The sequence below is a fragment of the Ixodes scapularis genome, unplaced genomic scaffold (genome assembly GCF_016920785.2).
Source record: "Ixodes scapularis isolate PalLabHiFi unplaced genomic scaffold, ASM1692078v2 PGA_scaffold3__209_contigs__length_174095766, whole genome shotgun sequence".
In the NCBI taxonomy this organism is placed as follows: Eukaryota; Metazoa; Arthropoda; class Arachnida; order Ixodida; family Ixodidae; genus Ixodes; species Ixodes scapularis.
In genome coordinates, this window is record NW_024609868.1 from 58,505,470 (window position 1) to 58,531,250 (window position 25,781).

Consider the following 25,781-nt stretch of genomic DNA (forward strand, 5'->3'; position numbering starts at 1 on the left):
TATTAGATATAAATCGTTTATTTGCATCGGTACGCCCATACCTGCCGGATGTCGGGACGAGGCGCAAAACCGTACATCCTGCCAATATAGACGCCGGTTTTCGGCCGAAATTCCCTTGACACTGGCCAAGTAGCGACGTGCTGTTTTGGCGACTCGTTTGTGTAATCTATTTGTTCAGCCATTTTATTGGGTCCGGGGCCACTGTAGTAGTGCACTGTGGTAATTACACCTTTACGAGAAGGAGTATTGTAGTTTTACACCTTTATAAAAAGATGTAGTACATTATCACACGTTTTAAGAAACGTGTGTAAAAAATCACATTTTGAAGGGTGTAAGGTTTACATTTTTTTTACGAGGTCTATCGCTACACTTGTTAGGGTGTTAGTTATGGGACACCTCACTTACATGTATAAAGGTGTTAAAATGTTTAATATGTATATACCTCTAACTGAAGAAAATCTCCTTCATGTGATTACATCGCGTGCCGATGAAACGATCTGTCGATGACACGTCGTTCGATGAACTGATTTGACTGCCAATGAGTGACGACTGCCAGTAGACTTTCGGGGAAATGATTCTGCCCGCTGCCGGGAGACTGAACCCTACCAAAGAATTACCCCGGTTCTTGTTTGTTTTCCAACATTCTGAATTGTATACCAGCTTAATAGTACGTCTTCGGATATTACAAAAAAAAATTAGGGCAGCCGCAAAAACTCTGACAGCCCGGCTCACAGTCATGTGGGAGACTGACAGGTTCTCGTCAGTCGCCACCATGCCTTGAAAGCTACCGGTTCCGAAGAACCGGAACGCGCAGAGAACTTGTTCCACGGTCATGGTAGACGCGAATTTCCGCCGCCTCGAAGTCCGGGCGCCGAACGAAGCTCGTCGCAGAGTCAACGCACAACGGCTTTCGGTAGCCGGTACTGTCGCCGAAAGTCGTCGTCGGGGAGTTGAAAGGCCTCGGTGGCCTCGGTAGCGACGCCAACGGTGGCGGAAGATAAGCTCGGCCGCAGTGTACGGCACCGCCATGTGGACAAAGTTTAACTTCGCCTCGATCCGAAGCGGAGATTTCGAGCTCCAACCACGGCTTTCGCAAAGTTTGAAAACGTCACTTTGACGTCAGCGACCACTTCGACAGACGAGGTTTCTAATCACGTTTTTTTTACACAAACTTTGGAGAGATTTGAAGCGTCAGCAGGTCGCCTAGGGACAATCAGCAATGCATTAATTTTAGCTCGGCGTAGGGATGTAGGGACAAACGGGCGCTACGTCATCGGCGAAGCCGTTCAATCAGCGGGCGCCAGGATGAACTTTGCTACATTCTGCCGCTCTCAAAGAAATGAGCGTTCTAATGATTCACACCTCGCTCGGCGCGACGTCAGCGTTGCGAGAGTCCAACTAGCGCGTTCCGCAAACTTCGGGCACAAAGTTGTGCTCGACGAGTTTAGCGACCTAGGAGATTTAGGAATCCCTGCTCTAGCGCATCTTCAGCGCCTGTCAAAGCTATGCGCGCACACTCTTGCTATTCTCACAAATGTCAGAAATAGCAACGAGCTTGAGTCTTACCTTAGAGCGGTAAACCGGAACCCACTGCCTGCAGCGGAAATGGCACTCCCCCCCCCCCCCCCCCCCCCGGTTGTCGCCATCTTGTCTGTTTGCCACATTAGTGATCACGTGACGTTAAGATGGCTGCGCCCAAAGGTCGGCCAGATCAGATTGGCCAGATCGCGGTCAGCACCTTGGCAGATGGACACTCTGCGGCTGCGTTCGAATCTTACTCGAATGGCGCCGAGTTATTCCGGCGGATCAAGTCACGTGACAAGACAGATGCAGCAACGCTGGACGCGGGTAGGTTTTTGGACGCAACGGATACGGCAACTTCACCTAGGAGTGAGATAGAAGCTGCGTTCGATTTACTTGCACCTCCTGCACCGGTGCAGAAAAGTGTGGGGCGGTGTACTTCCGGTCGTATCTCAATACATATACCGGAAGTAGACTGCCCTCAACGAGGTAGAGGGCCTTAGAGTGATAAACTAGTATACCGTTCATCAGGCAAAAGTGACCCCCGATTGGCCGCCGCCATGTTGTACAATTTTGACCACTAGACACGTGACCAGGCCAAATCTATGACGTAACTAGACCAAATCTCTGGCGTCAACGAAAAGATGGCAGCGCCCAGTGCGTGTCGGAAGCGTTGTGGGCGTTGATCGGAGTGTGTAGATTTCGTGAGCGGAATTCAGTTTTTGAGGGTTTTGTGTGCTCTCCCGCGTAGGAATAACGTGAAGCGCGAGGGAATGAGGCTTTTCTTTTTTACTTAATTCAGAGTAAGCCAGATTCGGTCCCGTGCTTCTCGTACGGGCTCGGATCACTACCTCGGACATCGCTCGGTCGTTCGAGTTTAATTAAAATATCCGCAATCGTTAACCACGGGAGCTCCTCCATAATCGCTGAGTCGAAGGATACGTCGAACCCATCCGGAACGCGGAGTCTAAAGGTATGTAGGACGGAACCAGAACGCGGAGTTCTAACGGTACGGCGGACGTGCCCGGGCAATTTTCTTAGCTCGACCGTCAAGATTCGCATTTGAAGCAGCGAGTGAAGTGTTGAAATCTCCGAACTGCTCGGTGCTGAGCTAACTACGGACCACTTCACTATGTGATCCGTAGTGACGTGAAAAAGACCGACGGCGGTCACTCCGGGCGGACGGCGGCTCCCGGCCGCCTGCCGGGTGCCTTCTGTGAAGGGGCGACAGTCGTGTAAGCAGTACTGTACCAGCTTCTCTTATAGTTATGTTGTTTTCGAGCAGCTTCCCGATCACTAAACCCCGCAAACGCGTGCCGAAATTTCAAAAGGTGTCTGCCAACCTGGAAAGCCTTGAACTCCCAGGGAATTTCGGATCATCTGGGAAAGTCAGGGAATCATTCAAAAAGTGGGCTAAATAAGGGAAGACGACTAGTGAAAGCGGCATGGCGGTTGCTCGTCGGCACGGCCATGCTGAATGACATTGCCGAAATGTCATCCTTCGACTCAAAAACTCAAGGAATTTGATCAAAATAGTCAGGGAAAAACTTGAAAATGTCGGGGAATTTGAAATCAGTAGTTTGTTAGACACAATGTTTGATTCTCTTGGCACTCCACGCGTTTTTACACACGACAGGCACACGCCCGTGTATCACACGGCAGCCAGGCCAAGCGGCTGCCAGCCACTTATGTAAGGTCGATAAGACGCAAGCGTGCAACGCTTTCGGACTGCTGTAAATACACCAGCGGGAGCGTCCGGCCGCAGTCCGACTGCCCACGCTAGGACACCCGACACAGACTCCGCGTCCTGGGTACGTCTGACGTATCTTTAGATTTTGCATCCTAGGTACGTCAGACCTATCTTTAGACACAGCGCCTGATAATAGTAGTGAATAGGGTCACGTTCAGTGCGCAAGTCACTTTATTACACTCGGAGAGCGGAATTCCATTCCCGTTGCGCAGGTAGTTTCCGAGCTAGGCATGCACTTGAAGACTATGTTTCACTCTTTCATAAAGCAAGCTTTGCGGGACCCCTCCGCCCTTGTGCACCCATTCGCAGGTCGTGTCGCCTTTCCTCACGTAACTCCCGCAGGTTCAGTGAGTTGCCGAGCCACTGCAGCCCTGGCGTCGCTCGGTACATACAAGAGGCGGCTCACGTCGGTCGTCCAGCAGCGTACTGGAGGGACGCAAAGCTAGCAGCCTCCTTGGTGCACGCAAGACGAGGCTGAGCAGAGCTCCAAGCTCTTCTGACGCACATGTGCACTCCAAGGAGACCGGTGTCGCACCCCGATTCCTAGAGATGTGGTCGCACTGGCAGTCTTGTCGGTCCCTGGGGGCCGTCGAGGAGTGCCAGAAAGCAAAATTCCATCCTTCTTGCGCAGGTAGTTCCCCAGCTAGTCACTTCCTTCACGACGTCGCACCCTCTCTGGAAGCAAGCTTCGGGATGCTCTTGTGCACCCATTTGCAGGTCGTGTCGCCTTTGCTCACGTAACTCCCGCAGGTCCAGCGAGTTGCCGAGCCGCTGTAGCCCCGGCGTCGCTGGTCGTGCATCCTGGTCCTGGTCGTGCAACAACCACCGCTGCCCATTTCCGCTGAGTGCTTGGGTGTGGTAGCTTGACGTGCTTTCGCAGAAAGCTGTATGCCTTTGCCGAGTAAAAATGGAGCGTGAGGGCAAACTTGCGCACATCCTCTGTACATGCGTTTTTGTTGCGCCTGACTCTTTTTAAGACGAGGTTCCGCATTGTGTTGGTGAATGCATTGACAAGTATGTCAACTGCTGGCTTAAGAAGTCGTTTCCTCAGTTCACGGAGCAGCGTGTTCAGCTTCCTAATCCTGGCCGTCTTCCGATTGATCTTCTTCTTTGCCTGTTTCAACAGTTTCCTCGCCTTTTGCAGCTTTTGCCTACTCGTGGCCAGGACCCTGTGCAGTCGTGGTGTCACAGCTGCGTACGAGTGGTCACCGAAGGAAGTGTTGCGTCGCTTGAACACAGCTTCAGGGGGAGTCTCTGACGTCGTAGCCTGAGAGGGGGAAGTAACAAGCTCCAGTTTTCAGATACTTCGGGCGACTAGTTGCACAACTTGCAAAGGTGTGTCTCTTGTATCTGAAAGTGGTGGACAACGAATCACTAGAAAAGTGGCATCTCTGGGATCAAGTTGATAGGTTCGAGTAAAACATTCAGGTTCTTTGCAACACTTTCAACCACCACCATTATAATAATTCCATGGCATGCTGTATGCGTTTTACAATCATTCAATCATAAGTGGGTTTCGTGTTTTCAGTATATACTGATATACATAAAAATATGACCTCCAAACGATTTTTCTTGAAATCTGCAAAAACCGAAAGAACTCGAATTGAGCTTGCTTTGAAGAGAAATTGCACTTTCCACGGCAGGGAACCTTGATAAACGTCTGTACTTTCGTTGAACCACAACACCGACCGCACTGAACTGTCTGCGAGGCTGCTCTTTTTCTTTGGAAATTGTTTTTATGTGCTCCATTTAGCAATGAGTAGTGCATATCATGTTGTGTCTCCTAGAAACGCCACAGATATGCATTGGCTTTTACCACATAAGTACCGTGACACTCCGAGTTTTAGTCGATATCAAAAAAAGACACTGATAAGCTCAAAATTCGAGAGAACAAATAAGCACCAAATAATCACCCCCATTTTTAAAAAAATAAAACTACGAGAGCACCTCAGCTTTCTTTCATGATGTGAGAATGCGTGAGCATTACCTTTGGCCGAGTCAATGAGCAAGGTTGACCCAATGAATAGCACACTAGTTTTGCGATCATGAGAGCCTAGGTTCGAAACCGGGCAGGGGATAATTTATTTCTAGGTTTATTTTTTGTTCGATCACGTGATTAATAATTAAGTCACATGACGAAAATGATAACGTGAGCACAGCTGTTTGTTTTTCTCTTATTTTCTTTTTCCTTGGATTGCGTCGCATTGGTCACGGCATTTGGACACAACTTTTGGTTACAGCTTTTGGCTGCACCCTTTGATCACGGCTCTTCTTTTGCTCACTGAGCCAGGTAATACTCACAAATTAAAAAACACCCAAAACATGGAACCCTATTCATAAGCCAGAACTCCCAGCACCCCCTTTTTGTGGGTCAGTGCCAGTTCTGGCCAACGCATAAAAGGTGTGGTCACATATCACACTGCACAGTATAACCTGCCAAGAATGCATGCCCTGGCACACAGTCTTGTGGAATACAGGCAGTCTTGAATGTCACCGCTCGTTGTTCTGCTGACAGGTCTCACCCTCCAGAGAGGCAGCCTGGATCGACGACTGATCAGCCAACCCCAGGAGAGGCCCAAGCTGCTGCTGGTTCTGGAAGCAATGTAAAGCTTGTTACTTCCCCCTCTCAGGCTACGACGTCAGAGACTCCCCCTGAAGCTGTGTTCAAGCGACGCAACACTTCCTTCGGTGACCACTCGTACGCAGCTGTGTCACCACGACTGCACAGGGTCCTGGCCACGAGTAGGCAAAAGCTGCAGAAGGCGAGGAAACTGTTGAAACAGGCAAAGAAGAAGATCAATCGGAAGACGGCCAGGATTAGGAAGCTGAACACGCTGCTCCGTGAACTGAGGAAACGACTTCCTAAGCCAGCAGTTGACATACTTGACAATGCATTCACCAACACAATGCGCAACCTCGTCTTAAAAAGAGTCAGGCGCAACAAAAACGCATGTACAGAGGATGTGCGCAAGTTTGCCCTCACGCTCCATTTTTACTCGGCAAAGGCATACAGCTTTCTGCGAAAGCACGTCAAGCTACCACACCCAAGCACTCAGCGGAAATGGGTAGCGGTGGTTGATGCACGACCAGGACCAGGATGCACGACCAGCGACGCCGGGGCTACAGCGGCTCGGCAACTCGCTGGACCTGCGGGAGTTACGTGAGCAAAGGCGACACGACCTGCAAATGGGTGCACAAGAGCATCCCGAAGCTTGCTTCCAGAGAGGGTGCGACGTCGTCAAGGAAGTGACCAGCTGGGGAACTACCTGCGCAAGAAGGATGGAATTTTGCTTTCTGGCATTCCTCGACGGCCCCCAGGGACCGACAAGACTGCCAGTGCGACCACATCTCTAGGAATCGGGGTGCAACACCGGTCTCCTTGGAGTGCACATGTGCGTCAGAAGAGCTTGGAGGTCTGCTCAGCCTCGTCTTGCGTGCACCAAGGAGGCTGCTAGCTTTGCGTCCCTCCAGTACGCTGCTGGACGACCGACGTGAGCCGCCTCTTGCATGTACCGAGCGACGCCAGGGCTGCAGTGGCTCGGCAACTCACTGAACCTGCGGGAGTTACGTGAGGAAAGGCGACACGACCTGCGAATGGGTGCACAAGGGCGGAGGGGTCCCTCAAGGCTTGCTTTATGAAAGAGTGAAACATAGTCTTCAAGTGCATGCCTAGCTCGGGAACTACCTGCGCAACGGGAATGGAATTCCGCTCTCCGAGTGTAATAAAGTGACTTGCGCACTGAACGTGACCCTATTCACTACTATTATCAGGCGCTGTGTCTAAAGATAGGTCTGACGTACCTAGGATGCAAAATCTAAAGATACGTCGGACGTACCCAGGACGCGGAGTCTGTGTCGGGTGTCCTAGCGTGGGCAGTCGGACTGCGGCCGGACGCTCCCGCTGGTGTATTTACAGCAGTCCGAAAGCGTTGCACGCTTGCGTCTTATCGACCTTACATAAGTGGCTGGCAGCCGCTTGGCCTGGCTGCCGTGTGATACACGGGCGTGTGCCTGTCGTGTGTAAAAACGCGTGGAGTGCCAAGAGAATCAAACATTGTGTCTAACAAACTACTGATTTCAAATTCCCCGACATTTTCAAGTTTTTCCCTGACTATTTTGATCAAATTCCTTGAGTTTTTGAGTCGAAGGATGACATTTCGGCAATGTCATTCAGCATGGCCGTGCCGACGAGCAACCGCCATGCCGCTTTCACTATTCGTCTTCCCTTATTTAGCCCACTTTTTGAATGATTCCCTGACTTTCCCAGATGATCCGAAATTCCCTGGGAGTTCAAGGCTTTCCAGGTTGGCAGACACCTTTTGAAATTTCGGCACGCGTTTGCGGGGTTTAGTGATCGGGAAGCTGCTCGAAAACAACATAACTATAAGAGAAGCTGGTACAGTACTGCTTACACGACTGTCGCCCCTTCACAGAAGGCACCCGGCAGGCGGCCGGGAGCCGCCGTCCGCCCGGAGTGACCGCCGTCGGTCTTTTTCACGTCACTACGGATCACATAGTGAAGTGGTCCGTAGTTAGCTCAGCACCGAGCAGTTCGGAGATTTCAACACTTCACTCGCTGCTTCAAATGCGAATCTTGACGGTCGAGCTAAGAAAATTGCCCGGGCACGTCCGCCGTACCGTTAGAACTCCGCGTTCTGGTTCCGTCCTACATACCTTTAGACTCCGCGTTCTGGATGGGTTCGACGTATCCTTCGACTCAGCGATTATGGAGGAGCTCCCGTGGTTAACGATTGCGGATATTTTAATTAAACTCGAACGACCGAGCGATGTCCGAGGTAGTGATCCGAGCCCGTACGAGAAGCACGGGACCGAATCTGGCTTACTCTGAATTAAGTAAAAAAGAAAAGCCTCATTCCCTCGCGCTTCACGTTATTCCTACGCGGGAGAGCACACAAAACCCTCAAAAACTGAATTCCGCTCACGAATCTACACACTCCGATCAACGCCCACAACGCTTCCGACACGCACTGGGCGCTGCCATCTTATCGTTGACGCCAGAGATTTGGTCTGCTTACGTCATAGATTTGGCCTGGTCACGTGTCTAGTGGTCAAAATTGTACAACATGGCGGCGGTCAATTGGGGGTCACTTTCAGCTGCCAGTTTATCACTCTAATGCCCTATACCTCGTTGACTGCCCTACACTTTTCTGCACCGGCGCAGGAAGTGCAAGTAAATCGAACGCAGCTTTTATCTCACTCCTGGGTGGAGTTCTCGTACCGGTTGCGTTCGAAAACCAACCCGCGTCCAGCGTTGCTGAAATCTGTCTTGTCACGTGACTTGATCCGCCGGAATAACTCGGCGCCATTCGAGTAAGATTCGAACGCAGCCCCAAAGTGCCCATCTGCTGACCGCGATCTGGCCAATCTGATCTGGCCCACCTCTGGGCGCAACCATCTTAACGTCACGTGATCACTAATGTGGCAAACACGCAAGATGGCGGCAACCGGGGGGGGGGGGGGGGGTGCCATTTTGGACCGCTGGTTTACCGCTCTAAGTTTACTCAAGCTCGTTGAGAAATAGACGTCGCGACTGGCGTCAGTGCGGAAAAATACCCATGTCAAGCTTGCAATTGCATGCGCTGCCCACACGAGTGACACGCGCTTGGCGGCCTAAAGATCCTAGTATGGCGTCACGACTAGTCGGAGTTTTTTCGTGTTTTCTCGCTTTTAGTTACATTTTCGAAGAAAACGAACGTAATATCTAAATTCACGGGATAAAAGTACGCCAGAATTCACCTCTAACTCGTTTTTTTTCTAGAAGGTTTCAGCTTTTCTTTAAAGGCATGCATCTCTAGCACTCGCACTCGTTCTGGGGAAGAACGCTTCAAAGCAGAAACTTCAAGCTCTCGTGCGTGTGGTATTGGCCGTAGCCTCAGCTAAGTGGTGACCGGAGTATATAGGTTAGAGTGCCTCAATGTCCTTCGTCTAGGGTGATGTCATCGTTTGTAGTACCCGATGCCGACAGCACGCGCTCACAGGGGAAATAGAAAGAAATCGCAGGAAACAAAATGTCGCCGTAGCACCGTCAGTGCCACGAGCAGGTGCAGGGACACACTTTTTCACGCGCTTCAGAACAAAAAATGAAAATAAACTTTCGAGACAAAATGGCCAGATGTCATCAACCCATGCAGAGCGCACATGAAGGCACTCTAATACAGGTGTGTCTTAAAGAGGTAGGTCTAAGGCGCTCGTGTCGCAGAAAAGCCGCCGTCGGCGTCTGGATACTGAAAAAAAATCCTGATTGGTCGCTAGGGGCATGACGTCACACCCACATGACCTCGCGCGAGAATTTCTAACAACCCTCAACGCTCACGGGAAACATGACGTTACGTGTGGAATGAAAGTGATTAAAACATGACATGGCACTGCGAATTAAAGGTTGCCGCATGTCTTAAATGATTTCACTTCATAAGGTAGTTCCATTGCCTTAGAGAAAAAGTTCGAAGAATTTTAGGCGGAGGCGGGATTCAAACTCACGACCCTTTGGTTACGAATCAGACACGCTACCGACTTGGCCACGAAGACACTTAGTTTTTTTGCCGATGTTTAACAAATTCAGTAAACTGCACTCAATCACAACACTGTACAATTGATGGTGTCACATGAATTCCGTTATAGGGACTTGAGTCACTTTCTCTTGATTCTTGGCTGATGAGTAAAATCCTCTAAATCTGACAGCTTATCAAAATTCTTCAGCCATTACGCTTTAGGACAGGGTTTCGGTACACAGTTATTATACTTCGTTTCAGCTTCGGTCCGAGCGCGGCCGATGTTATGAGCCGAAGGGCCAATCAAACACCGCAAAAAGCGCAGCGTCATGGCGTGCTCTCTGCTCTTGGTAGGGCTAGCCGGCGGAGGAGCGCGCACAGAGACACGGCGAATACCGGCTAGTCCTATCAACTGCAGAGAGCAGGCCATGACGTTTCGCTTTTTGCGCTGTTTGATTGGCCCTTCTGCTCACAACATCGGCCGCGCTCGGACCGAAGCTGAAACGAAGTATAGCATACGTACTACATGTTCAATAAAGTAACTGCGTACTGAGCGAATGCTTAAGTGTGCGTAACGTACTGTCATCCTGCTGCTCTAGATGACATGCCGGCCTAATAGCCGGACCAGGTCATACGGGAAAAAACCATCACGCACTGACAGATATTGGATTCCACGTGCCGTAAGCGGTAGGTGCTTTTTATGCGTACGCTGCGTACGCTGGAGCACGTCCCAAAATAGAATGGCATATCCCAGCAATCTAGGAACACATGCTTTACGGTTTCAGGGTTTTCACTCTGAAAGAGAACCATGATTTAACTGTGAGTCAACCATGATTTAACTGGCAGAATATACGAATGCAGCTTAAAAATGTTTTCGTCGATCCACGGATAGACAATTTTTCGACTAGACTGAGCACATCTCGATCCCAGTCGGCGGGGTACAAGCACGGTACAGTGGAACAGGGAAGAAACATTCAAGAAGATCTTGCGTTAAACGCTTCCGTGCGACCGAACACATGTAGCACTTAATCCTGAAACACATTCTTAGAAATTTAAATGAAGAAATGACCTCCCTTAAGAAACTGGTGAAGTTGCCATGGTATCCATCACTTGAAGAAACAATAAAATCAGGAATGAATCTACACAGTTGTCATTGAATCACAGTTTGTAATAAGTTATAAAGAAATGGGACAGACTAAGACCACCGGACTAGATTATCGCGTCTAGTCCTTTCCCATATAGAGATCCATATGAATACAGCAAACACTCGATGCATACCCTGCAAATGACTACGACAAAAGTGCGGAACTTGCAACAAGTACGTAAGTTTTTATATAAAAAATACTGAACGTCGTGATCTTTGCAAAAATAAAAACATTCTGACCTTTGCACTTCGTGGCTTTGACACATCTTGTCAGTTGCGGTCTTGCGAAGTGAGCCGCTCTCGCGGTAGTTGCTCGTAGGTACGCCCAGGAAAACCCAGGGTACTGTAGACCACTGAACATTTTAGAACACAGGTGGAGCTCTGTTTTATTCTCCTTGCACACAGTCCCTGACATTTCGACCAATTTACCCCGCAAGCGGTTTCAGAACAAAACGTTCTTGTGGACTGAACAGTCGCGGCAACACTCTCGCGATCTTCGCAAAAAATAACAGCATCGTTCGTATACGTCAAGATTTTTACTTCACACACGGTTAAGGTGAAACCACTAATCCTAGGACTATTTTTAACGCCAATGCAGAAAGGTTCGGGACAGATGGCCAACAAGAGCGGGGAAACTGCGCAGCCTTGGCGAACCGATGATCACATGGGGATACGCACGGTTACATGATTGTTAATTACTAGGCTTATTATACAGTCTTCATACGCCATCTTTCTCCCCTCGAAAATAATGTTACTCAGATCAATGTGGTCTAAAATGAGAAAAGGAACTTCGTGTGAAACTTCATTAAAGCTTTTGCTAGATATATTTGCAGTGTTACAATCTAGCGGGTATGTTTATCGCACAAATCTAACACAACTCGAGCTGCGTGCATATTGGTCACTATTATGCTTCCTTGTATGCTACATGTCTGTTGTTGTCCCACAACAGATTTAATGACGCTTTGCATTCTTTTTGCAAAGAATCTTCATTACACTTTTATAGTCCACATTAGCTAAAGTGATCGGCCTGTAATTTTCCACGTTACAAACGTTGATTGGATCATCAATTTTTGGAACTAGAACTGTGTGAATAAACGAAAAAGAGGGCTGGAGAGTTTTGTTTTGAAAACACTCGTGATACGGATGAAAATGAACATTAGCTATGTTTTTTTCAAATATTTTGTAGGCAACGTCACCGGTTTCTTGAGGGAGGTCGTTCCTTCATGTAAATTTATCTTCCCAAGGGCTGCACATTGCACGTGCCTCTTGCACATTGCGCTACATTTATTTATTTATTTCATAATACTATCAGTCCCCCAGCAGGACTATGATAGGAGTGGGTACAAAAACAATTGACAATGTAATACAGATGCAGAACACAATGACAAAAATTGAAGGACTTTACGACACCTAATACTCATATCAAAAAGCACAAAAATACAACAAAAATAATAACATGAGGTCTATTGGTTACATGGGAGAAACTTTACAAAATTCAAAACCCTTTTCGATTTAACAACGATTTCAGGAAGTTTATTCTATTCCCTTATCGTCCGAGAGAAATACAAATGCTTGAAACACTCGTTGTTGAATCTGTACTCTTCGATTGTCCTGGTAACCTTATTACGTGTGATTCTAGATACATGGGGTTTGATGGAGCTATGTTTATCAATCCGCAGTGTACCATCTAAGATCATGAAGGGGCTTTAGTCTGTAGCATGAAGGGGTTTTAGTCTTTAGCATTTCCACTACAATGAATGGCACCACCTTTACCAGGATAGAGGGGCATTACCCGAACCGCTTCCGTGATCCGGAAACGTTTGTCCCCGACTGTAAATTTGCTATTTTAATAAGTTGTACTACTCGACTATCATGCCGCTCGTTAAAGGGGTACGGAAACAAAAATTGAAATATTCAAATTTCGTTCGGAAATGAGTCAAGCATGACGGATAATAGCCGTAAATGATAATCGCACGTTTGTATTTTGAACGATTGGCTATATGTTTCGTTCCAAACGGTGCACTCGAGCCAGCACTCGAAGAGAAGCGAGCGGAGAGCGCGATGCGTCATGGGATATCCGGCGCAAACAAAAACAAAAAGAAAAGATTCCTCGCGTTCGTGGAGTAGCAAGGCAGGCGTGGTTATGAGCTTTGCCCTTGGTGGCGTTGTCAGCGTTGTGGTGGTGTCAATAGCGTCAGCGCGTTACAACCGAGCCGTTCGAAGTACCCGTGGGGTGACGAGCGTGTGGCTGACCCATGGAGCACGTAGCTTCCACAACACTGTCAGCTTAGGGCTGAACGCGGTGGGGAAAGCAACTTTTGTTGGAGTTTTGAGCGACGGGCTAATAATCTTCTAGGGGGAGAAGAGCTGTTTCCGGTTGCACGAACAAGGGTCCGAGGAAGAGGGGAGTCCTTCCTTTCCGTCTTCTTGGACCGTTTGGTACAATGCGCGATTCGTGAGTTGAGCTAGGAGGAAAGCTAAGAAGGAAAATGTTGAAATTCCAAAGGGCGGCGCTGCTCCGAGGAATCTGCTACGTCACGACTACGTAGCAGATTCCACAACGTTGCTAGACCACTTCCCAAATAGGCTCCGCATGCATCCACCAGGTGCACATTGAAGGATCGTTTATTTAGCTTTAAAATTAGTTTTCTTGTTCTTTTCAACGGAAGACTGGTGTTTTTGAGGTTAGGGTGCAACAATGCAACGCATTAAAGCTAAAAAATGAGCGCTGAAATTTCGTTTCCCTACCCCTTTAAAGCTGGTATCATCGTTTCAACGTCAGTGAATTTAACGTCGAATTATAGTTTTTAGGCTGTTCTATATGGGATAAGGGGTGTAAGTGCTGCAAACCCCACTTCTGAGAATGCAGGACTTACTGTAATCCTGACCTGTGCACAGAAGAATGTGCCAGCGCGCACGTTGTAGTACACGCCCGCGGCCGCAGCGTTTCTTCATGCTATGACTTCGCGGCGCTGCATAAAGGCTTTTCTGTTTCCGAGACCGATAACACCAGCCAGATTGGTTACGCCGCCGCTGCCGCAATGCATCAAGGGAACTTTAGTCATTTTGCTCGTGCGACGACCTGGCTGGAGCTCTGCGCATGCAGAGCATAAGACGGCACGTGCCGCGTCGTGCATTGCTGCCTGCCTCTTGGGAACTAAAGCTATGACGGCGTCACGCATGCGTCAAAGGCATGGTGAGATCGGTCTACAGACGTATTGCTAAATTACCCAAGCATCAAGAAGAAAGCAGAGATTTGTGTTCCACGCGCCGCACGTGCTGGAATCAGCAGTAGTAACTTTTCTAAAACATGCCTAAAACAAATTGCATCTTGCACGCGCGTTCATCAACACAATATTTTGGTAATTTACTTTAATCTTTACTATGGGGAAGGCGCGCGCGTGTGGCGCGTGGAACACCAGTTTTTGCATTCTCCTTGATGCTTGGGTAATCTAACAATACGTCTATTGAAGACGCGCAAGGCGCCGCGGCCTTCTCTTGTCCAGATCTGCTCTCCTCGCGGACCTCGCGGGATCGAGTCGTCAGTCGGTGTTCGCGTGACAGATTCGTCACTACCCTCCGTTTCATACACTGTCAAAGCTGCTGGCACGAGCTCGGGGCTTGATCTCGTTGATCAGTTGCACGCGCTCTCGCGCAAACGAAAACATGGATGAAGCCACGAGCTCGCGCCGGTAGCTTGTGACAGTGTTGTATATTAAGTATGAAACGGAGCATAGACGCGCCGGCTGCCAGCACAGTCTATTTATGGGTGATCTGAGAACGCGCCTTATTTCGACGATGGCACAAAATCAGTTGGGACCAGAAAACACCCTTGCGCTTCCGTGTCTGACAAACGCGCTCTTTCGATGCAAGCGATGCAGCGTGCTACTGCTACTGCAACTGCTGCCGCCACGCTACAGTAGGTGTCCCCTAGAAACAGATATCATCACTATGTTCTAGACAGGCTGTGAACCGCGTTCGTGTCGCAGAAAAGTCTTTACAGAGCGTCTCCAATGGCAAAGCGACGCAATTCATCGGCGACAACGTCTTCCATAGCGAGCCATCCTGTGGGCAGGTCAGGATTACAGCAGGTCGTTGTTTTGTTCTCACCTTTACGTACTCAAAGGAAGACAAAACTGAAAAAAATAGTCCACTTTTATCTTCGCAATTTCACCACGACGAAGAAGCTTCTGAATCAGTGCCGGTTCCTGCGAGTATACTTGGGCCAGACTACGACCAGCACGACTTTGTAAAGTCATGAACTTTATAACCCGATATCGTTTCATAACCACTTTAAAAGCTGGTTCACAAAGCCCCGATTTCTTGCGTTTTCCTACGTTACGTATAAGTCACCCAAACATTCGTGTCTCGAATGTCGTGTCTGGCTTTTTCCGTGAACTGGTAGCGACGCTTAATATGAGACAAATGTTCCGGTGACTTGTACGTAAGGTATCCTACCGTAACTTGAAGGAGCCATAAAACGATTTTTCTACTTTCGCTAAATACTACTCAGGATCACTCCCTAACGTCAAAAACCGAAGGAAGTTGACTTTGTCTTTCTTTCTAAGGAATGACAGTCGGCAAATGCATTTGAGAAATATGAGCATCGTTCATCCCCTCAATTCGGAGCCAGAACAAGCGGCCATGGTCCGACGCTTTGCACGAGCGCAAGATTGCAGCCGCCATTTCTGACCTTCTCTTGTCTTACCGAGATAGCAGGCCACTAAAGCGGGCTTTGACGAGCCTCCACAAAGGCCCATGCTGGGGTGAAGAGCACGATCACATTTAAGACTGCAATAGTCTGATTTTTTTTTTTGTTGTTGTAATGATGAAGTAATGTAAACAGTATAAGAGGAAACAAAAACTGCAGGTCGGTTATGGCGGCGCCCAGCCACATCTGCTGCAAATCGTCTATAGACAAGGAGCGGACAAAACTGAAGTCCCTACCAGGGTGCCCCTAGTGGCAAACAGATCATTTTCACCGGTAAGTTCTTTTTAGCCGGTGCACTCAGATTGCGTTCGCTCATGTTTTGCGCACCGGAAAAGCTTGCGGAATTTGTAAGAACCTTACATCCCGTCGTAATAATGACGGGCACACTAGGCCCGCGGAAGTCTTCACAATTGCTTCTCGAGGAGTCGGTGGCGACAACCGCTAGATCGCAGCGAACAGCTAAAGAGCCTGTATTACAGAGAACATCCAACTGCTCGATCGGGATCACGTGGTTGAAGGGCTTCGTTTGCAATCCGAGCTACAGGTGACGAACACGTTGGTCGTCCGCCAGCCTCTCCGCCTTTCCGCCTGCTTTCCTCCTAGCCATGCAATAACACAGCGCATGCGCACTTGCGACCACCTCCGGCCCAGAGGTGTTCGCTATTAACGTGATTTGATTTGGAACCTCTCTACAACCCAGGCTCTCTACGAACAATAGGCGACAGAGGCAGCGCTGCCGGCGTGCTCTTTTCCTACCCTGTGCCGCCAACGCCAATCATAGCCGCACCCTAGAGTCGCCGAAGTAGAAAACGCGTGCCGAGCCCCAGGAACTGTTAGAGTTCGGCTATTCTCATCCTCGCAGCGGCTGGACATGAGCCACTGCCCCAGTGTCCGCCGAGGCATTGATTGATATGAGCCGAAGTCGAGTGCTCACGAACTTCTTGTGTCCAATCCATGAGCTGCGCTCGACTGTCGTCAGGCGGGTGGTTTCGATCCCACAATTACGTCAGCAATCTTTGCGAAGGCGAGTCTGAAAGAAATAGTCCCCTTTTACCCTCGCCATTTCACCGGGACGAAGAAGCATTTGAATCAGTGGCGGTCTGTGCGAGTATACTTGGACCCGATTAGGACCAGTACGCCTCTGCAAATTCATGAACTTTCCAACCCGATATCGTTTCATGACCCCTTTAAGCTGGGGTAACACTGCTTATATATCATACAAAACACACTCTGCAAACAGATTAGAACTCAGGTCACTACGAGATCCACGCTTCGAATGACGCACTGCACTGAGTACAATTGTACTGGTTGCCATGCCGCCATGCCAAGTTACTCCTTAAAGATTAACTTGGCCTGCTGCATTCGAACAACGGATATCGCGTTGACTGATGTTTGCAGTCTGTCTTTTGTATTATGTATAGGCACGTCTGCTGTTTACAAGCATGAACTGCTGCTTGCCTCCCAAAAGACTTCCGGCCGGTCTGTCTTTGCATGCCTGTCGAGGTTGCTTATGTCTCCAGTGCTACAAAGCATAAATGCTTCACGGACATCAAAGTTGAATATTTAACAAGTTCCTTCGGCTGTAGAATTTAACGTTTTGGAGGAGGCAAGTTGTTTTACAAGAATTTTCGAAAACATGTTAAGGGATATCTTCGTTATTTAGGCGTTTACCTGGAGAATTGGTGGTTAAAGGTTTCATCGGCATTTCGAGTGGCGGTGTTAAGTTGGGCATTGTTCATTCTTTTTTATGAATCGGAAGTTCTCTGAGACATTAATGACTGAAACACTGCCAGGTGGCCCTTGCGTTTTTCGTTTACCGTCGTGACGAGTCATGTATGTTCAATAGCTGGTATGCGGGACGAAAAAATAATAAGTAGGTTCAAACTGAAATGTGAGAGAAAATTTAGGTGAGGCAAAACAAGCATGTGTGACAATCACGCATTTTTTGTGAACACCTTCCAACGGCGTAAAGAGATCAAAACGACGTTTTAACGCATATCAACGTTGACGTACACTATGGAAGTGACGACATTCAAGATGGCTGCGCCCTTGTAAAAAAGGTAGCTTATACGGCAACTCCGGTCGAAAACTAAACCAAAATAACTGAAGATCGCACTCTGCCCTGGCATTAGCACCCGTCGCAGATTCGCGGCTAAATTGAGCGTATGGTTGCCTCATGAACTGTTCCCGAAGTGCTCGCTATTTTAGCAGATGAAAATGTGGCTGCGGTGGACGTTCATTCTGAATTGGTCGGTTTTGGAGCAGACGACTCTTGGCTAGCATACTACAGCCTGTTCCTCCGGGGCTCGCGCCTCGCATTTGGCGTAGCGACACAAATGCTCCTAGGGTGCCTAGATGTCTGTCTGTCTCAGGGTGAAGACATCCATTGTTGTCCGGAATGTACCAGCGCGTGACGCTCTCGCGCACTCGGTGCGTGACTTGGGCGGTAAGATGGCGTCTATGCATCAGCCAAAGCTACGCGCTCGAGCTGAGTGACACCGGATTGCGCGCACTTCAAAATGCATAAAAAAACGATTGGGCGGAAAAATGGCGGAGATGTCACCACTCAAGCAAAAGCGCGCGTGTGTATGAAGGCACTCTAAATGCTCCCGTGACATCGGGTTACGTGCCTCGCTCCGACGCTCTCATTGCTTCGCGCGGCCCTAGTCTTCACAGTTTGACAAATTGTCGTGAAACAGAATTTAGACCTTTGAAAAAAGAGCTCTCTGGCCGCCGCCATTTTGTGATTCGAGCGACCCCTATCAATCAGAAATGTCTGACAGCTGTGGAAACCCGGTCAGCGCGGCTCCCCACTGCAGTGTGCATTCGGAGTTTGCCAGCTTTTCTTGAATTTTTAAAAAATTCATTTGCCTATTTAGGATGCTTTCCCTTTGTGTGTTTTCTTCCACTATGAGTACCGGGGAATACCAGGGCCTGTAGCCTGCTCGGCCTTCACAGGAAACAAACGAAGAGAGCGAACGTCAAACTGCCTGCGACGCGGGCCCTTCGACGTTCTTCGGGGATTTTTTCTATCGAAGTAATCTACCAAAAACTTTCCCGGCTATGTTCCAGGTCTTCGCGAAAAATTGCTGATAGAATCAGATACGTTGCGCTGACTCTCAACTCCGTGGTGTATTACACTTCCTTTTCATCATCTTTTTCTGCTACTATGTACGTAATCGTGAAACAAAAAAAAACAAAAAAAGAAAAAAAGAAAAGGAAGCTCTCAATGCGGTGGTAGCAGGCGACTTGCGAGACAGAGAAGTAAGATCCGACCGCAGCGCCGCTAGTTCTCGTGGCCGCCAGCTGGGCCGCTTGCCTCCCCAGCCGAGAATAGGGAGCTGCGAAACTGAGCTTGCTCCAGTAACGTTGATCCCGATGCCACCGCCCACATCCGGCGGAGCAAAATCTGTAAAGCTGCCGGACACGCAAACAATATACCGCCAATTGCAAAAAGGTCCCACGCCAAGACGAAGAGCGTTTGCGCCACGTCCTAGTCTGTAATCCTGACCTGCCCGCAGAACTACTCTCTGTGGAACATGCGGTCGACGACGAAGTGCGTCATCTTGCCGTTGGGGGCGCTCGGTAAAGGATTTTCTGCGATCCAAACGCGGTTCACAGCCTGTCTGGCGCACAGTCCGCACGGCGCGCGGCTGGTGATATTTGTTTCTCGGGAACACCTACCGTAGCGTGGCGCCAGCAGGCTGCAGTAGGACGTGACAGGGTGGATCACTCTCATGTTTGCGTGGATCTGTCATCATCGAAATAAAGCGCGTTCTTGGATCACCCATAAATAGCCACTGTGCTGGCAGCCGATGCGTCTACTGACAAATCTGTCACACGACCACCGACTGCCGACTCGATCCAGCGGGGCCCGCGAGGAGAGCAGGTCAGGATCAGAAAATTTTGCCACGCCTTGCGCACCTTCGATTGATATGCGGATACCCTAGAAGACCAAAAAGCCTCTATAAAGCTCCGTAAATTCATAGCGTGACGAAACGCAGCGGCCGGGTCTATGTACTACAAGGTGCACCGGCTGTGGACAGGTCAGGATTACACTAGGTCGTGGTTTGTGCAGCCTGAGCAAAAAGCTCCCCCATTCCCCTGGGATGGCTGCGTCAGCGCGGCTTCGCGCAAAAGCGTGACGTTGTTACCACGTGATGCGCATCCCGGAGAGCCAAAGGAGGGATTTCTTCCTCGTGTGAATACCCCTCTAAGAGTGTCTCAAATAAACTATAATTTTAAATTCTGTACTACTCCCTAAGGACGATACGTGCAGTCACGTGAAATAACACTCGGGACTTGCGACAGCAAGCTGAAAGACTGGTCAGTCGTCATTCGATATTTTATACGTAAAAGCCTCGATGTTAAAAAAAAGGAATAAAAAATACATATATCTTTTTTTTTTTTTTTCTACGACATTGAAATCACAAACTTAGCAACTCGGACGAATGAACCCACGCGTGCATGGATGCTGAGACACTTCAACGCCAACATCGCTACGACTACAATTGCACAAAATGCGGCGCGCACGTCATCGGGGATGGGGAAATACACTAGAACGGAAAAGTTCCATTCTCGAAACGTTCACGTAAAACTACAGGTCCTCCCAGAGACACGCATATAAAACCGTGCCATTCTACATCTGTGCCTTAACGGCGAGGGAGCATTTTTACGATACAGTCCGGATCGTCCCGACACCTCCATACCCCGCATCCCTTAAGCTGGACTGCCTCGCGAATACCAGTACGGAGAGCAAACGCCTCCTCTCCGCCCCCTGCACAACCGACTCACACGCGCGTGGGTCACGTTCTTTCGCATTCGCTTATATAAAATAAAACCAAAATCGAACCCGACACGCCATATGAGGCAGCATCGAGGATCAGCGTGGTTGTTTGCTTGGTAATTCTTTTAAAATAATGTGAATTTACACGTAAAAAAAAAAAAATATTTTTGATGTTTTGTTAAAATAGATAATTACAAACTGCTGAGTTTATAGTATGCATAAACATATCGTGAAGCGAAAGAAACGCCAATACGCGATTTCCTTACAATGGCGTAATGATTTCACAGTGATTTAAAAACGACCAATTTAGACTGGAGAAATCTGAGCTGTTAAGTTCCATGAACGGGAGCCAAAATTATCGAAATTGGTGTGTGTATTTTTATCATACTTGCGCCTATCTCAAATACTCTACTCAAGATACTGTATCTTAAATACTTTTTGGAGTATCTTGGTATCTTGCAAATACCTTTGATGGAGAGTATTTAATACTCTATTTTAATTACAATTCCGAGTATCTTGTACTCATTATCTTAAATACATTTTTGACATTCCGCCATTTTCGAAGTTTTTCGGTATGAAGTGGGGTGGATGTGGCACGAGCAAATGTGAACATTCTTCCGAGCAACCGAATCCTGTCGCTAGCTCCGATTAGCTACGGTGACCTTAACTGAGCTCGTGAAAATATCGCTTTTTTGCCGACTGTGACTCATAGTTCAGCCCAAAGTTCGTACAATAAAGGTTCTCCCCTTGCCTTCCCAAGGGCGCTTTTTGTTTCTACAGAGTTCCCCCCCCCCCCCCCCCTAAGAAAAAAAAAATCCTCAAACCAAAGGTGTGGTTTTACGGAAGGATGCCACCCGGATGCACAAGCTGACCGGGAAACGACGTACAAGGACAAGGCAGACCTAAAGGAGTCAGGAAACACTTTTCCAACTTTTCCCTGTTTAGCTTTCCTCCTCAACTCATAAATTGCGCATTCTACCAAACAGTTCTGGAAGACAGAAAGGGGGAGTGTCCCTCTTGCTCGGAATCTCGTTTGTGTAGCCGGACACAGCTAATGTCCCCCTAGAAGATTACCCCGTCGCTCAAAATTCAGACAAAAGTGGCTTTCCCCACCCCGTTCACTCCGAAGCTGACAGTGCGGTGGAAGCTACGTGCTTGTTGGGCCAGCCACCAGAGTGTCGAACCGAAATTTTTATCGGTTCGGTTCCGGTTCGGGTTCACGAATTTCGGTTCAGCTCCGGTTCAGTTCCGGGAACCAAAAAATAACGGTTCGAACCGGTTTGAGCCGGTTCGAACCGGTTCGAACCGCTAAACTGAGAATATATTTTCCGCGTTCCTTTGGCTATAGGCACTTTTCAGGAGTGAAACGAATAACTATATACCTACTTTTTTTTTTCATTTATTGAATCCACTTTTAATTTCAGGTACCAAAAATAAATTGCGTTGTTTCATTTTTATGAAACATGAAAAGCTAGGTTAACATATATGATTCAACATCTATTTCATTTTACCTCAGTCGCATATATTTTACCTGAATCTAAAGGTTATCAGTCTGGTGTGTCGCCTAAAATGCACGTGATTAGTAGACCATTACGTCGCAATATTAAAAGTCGAGTCCTACTGTGCCCTTGTACTTAAAAAAATTAATTACAGTGCATACAATCATAAAACAGGCACGTTCTCGCCATATATATACTGAAATCTAGATTATAAAATACGTGTCACAATATATATGATGACGATACAGCTAAGCTGAAAGCAATAATATTTTCAAAATGTCAGGAAAGTTTTAGGACAAACCCTTTTAGTCTGCCTTTTATAGAACACTGAGTGGCAAGCACAACGCTTGCTTTCCTGACCAATATTGTTTTCATTCAGAACCATGGCACAGGCGAATAATTATGCAGAAAAGAGTGACCTTCATATTCAGCACGGATCTGGCGTAAAATAGAGCGCATTGAAGTGCATATTTTCGACATAGCTTGGCGTTTGATGTTTGTTCTTGATAAGATGCCGGTCAATTTACTTTGTAAATAAGCGTCATCCTTGCTAATTGGTGTTTTGTAAGCAGCTGTAATGTTTACTCGACATTACAGCTGCTTAATTGGTCACTTTCTGACGGTCTGCGTGCGCAATCGTCATAGTTCCGCCACTCGCCAGTGTGTGCTTTGTTTTCATCCAGCCCACAGACACATAAAATCGTTGTTCATCAAATAAAAGAAGCTACAGACTTTTATATGTTTGAGAAGTTGAATACTCGTCAGGAACACGTGTTATTTAAATCAGCTTCAAAATGAAAAAGAAATTGCTAAGTTTTTTTCCAATAAGTTATGCAAGTGCCTCTCGAGAATAAAATGACGGAAAAGATTTCCAGTGCATATTTCCCATAATTTGTGGGTGCATTCACTTATGATGTATATCTTTAGGGTGATAATCCCTTTATCTATGTTGTCAAGTCTTCAGGTAGTAAATAAATATTTGTATTGTCATCAAACAATTTGACTGTATTAAGTTCACATATAACCGCTTGAGACCGACACAGGAGGACGATACTCGAAAATAGCCATCCGTTGAGTCTGCGGAACGCGCTTATTTGTTCGCTCTTTGGCAGTGTGAAACACCGGGTCGCGGTGTATGCCGAAAAGAACTGTATGCTTACGTTATAGATTTGAAGGCAAATACACAAAATGGGCAGAAATAGAGATAATAAATGACATTGTTTTAAATAATGCCATTCAAGACGCCAATTACTGCAAAAAGAAATATATAGGAATGCATGTTTTAAAAGTAAACACGTTTGACAGAACTCCGTCCGGTTGGGTCAAAAAGTTGAGAAATACAGACTTTCACAAACCAAGGCCTAAACATTTAGTGGCCCGACGTTTCAATTGGTCGAGCTCAATAGGTCGAAAGCCGCTTAACCCTCGGTGTGTATCAACGAACTAGTGCAGTTGAAGAAGAAGTGGGTGAAGCTAAGGTGAAGCAAACGACACACCGTAGATAGAAAAGGAGCTGCTGCTCTCCACGCGCAAATAGTCGTGCACTTGTTTTGAAGCCTAATTTTACAACTCCGTGCTTTATCAGTCATGCGCGCTCTAACATTTTATTAGGCTGCAGAACATCATCGCGAGACTGCTATATATGCTGCACAACTTTACAATTTGGACATCCCCTTTTGCTATACTTTGTTTCAGCTTAAAGGGGCATTGCAAAGGAACGAAGAAAACCAAATGCTGCTTCGAATGGCGTGCCTATCAGTGTCAAACACGAACGTTCAGTACCGACATTGGTCTAAAACGTCGGATAATGATGACAGAATTCTAGAGGTAGGACTGGCTGAATCGGCGCCAAGGACCCCTTCTTATCCTTTCAAGCACGCGACTCTCACTCAAATATTTGCTTGTAACACCCGTAGATTGGTGGGGGGTTCACATCCTTATAACTGGATGTTATTTCCAACACTTAGAAAGATCGCGTATGGTTGTTGCACGCTCTTGTTGTTTCGGTTGTCTACTGGTTTAGATCGAGGACGTCATCAACAAACGAAAATTTGCTCAAAATTCTGAATTTCTTTAACCTAGTATGTTCAGAATACGCTAGATTTATTGTTCATTTTATGTTTAATTTGTTGCTATTGTCCCAGTCACGAATTCGAGCGAAGCAATGCAAATTTAAAAAAAAAAAAATCGCCAGAAACGCTTTGCATGGCCTCTTCAAATACAGATGCAGCCTATGCTACAAGCGCGAGCCTTTGGTCTTGAGCACTCGCACTGCAGGAACGCGCATGCTTGGACGCTGAAAGCCCAGAGTTCGCTTTTTTAGCTCCTGAAATACTTACACATAAAGTGGAACGGAGTATTGTGTTGAGAACATCACATTTCAACAGAAAACTGAACTGATTAACATGGTTTGCATTTTGCTGAGAAAATCAAATTCCGAGGTGCAAAATGCACGCTGCAAAAGGTTCGCGCTCAGCTCGACCTATGTATTCAGAAATGTTTTTTTGCATGGCGTATTCTGTATTCTTCGCGTATTCTTCGCGAGCATCTGGCACCCCGAAAACGCGCTTTCTGGCGGGAGTGATTTCGCAAACGAAGTAGTTTTGCACGATCACGCTGTCTGCTCTGCGCCGAAGATGCGGAGCAGAGGAACCTTCACATCACATACGGTTTTTAACTCCCCCCCCCCCCCCCCTTTTTTTTTTTTTCATTTGACGGTGCTTCTTTACAGAACACTTTTTAGTTGTGAGAGACTCCCTCCTCTGTTTGGGGGTGCCAATTCGACAATTATATTTTTGTCATTTGTTTTCAGTAATTCTCCATTTCTTTTATTTTGCACCCAAAAACTGTGAACTTTAAACATAACTGCGAGGTTTTGAGCGACTGCCGACGTTCGGCTGTCCCTCAAAAGCCACTAGAATCTTTTTTTTTTTCTTCAGGTATTTTTGCTGTACCCACTTGTAGCTCTATTTATCGTCAGATTAATACGTCATATTTAGTCCTTTCAATCTTTTTATTCTCGGGGACAACTTTCTGAGACTGTTCACCAACAACGAAAACATGTCTGAGTGCCTCAATGATGTGTGCATGTAGAATGATTCATGCAACAATTTTTGCACTTTCAGTAAATGCCGCTAAGAGGTAATCTCCGACATTGATAGCTTGCAGAAATACTCATTAGTTTCTCTCTCTGCTCAATGGAAGACGCAGAAAAAATAAAGGAAAGAACGCAGTTGGAACAAACCGCGATGTGATCTGAAGCTAATTTTATACCGCCAGTGTTCATCATAGTCATGCGCTGGGGTTGGCAAAAAATAATGCATGGGTTGAGATTTAGGCTTTATTAGAGTTCGGCTATTCTCATCTTTGATTGAACACGAGTCAACACGAATGTTTGGCGATGCTGAGTGTCAAAAACCCGAGCACTCGGCTCGGGCTCATGACAACCGAGTACGTCACGGTGTCGAATTACTCGCAGTGAGAAGTCGTGATGGCATGTGACGTCACGGTGTCAACAACGCTAATACATCTATATTCCTTTGCAACTCAAGAAGGTAGGGCCAGGTAAAAATTGCCGGGGAGGAAAAAGCATACGAAACGTTGGAGAAGAGAGGGGGAAACTGACGTTCTGAATTTTAGTCGACTTGACGCGGTGAGACATGCGACCACGCGACGGGACCACGTGACGTGACATTATTTGACAGCATGTCTTGAAACCATGACGTCACGTGACCACGTGGCACACGATTAACCGCAGTGCCAATACAAAAGCGCCGCGAAAACCCGCAATTTTTTATACATTACAATTTGGTACGTGACAATTTGATCACTACATAGAAATGCCAGCTGCCAATTTTTACT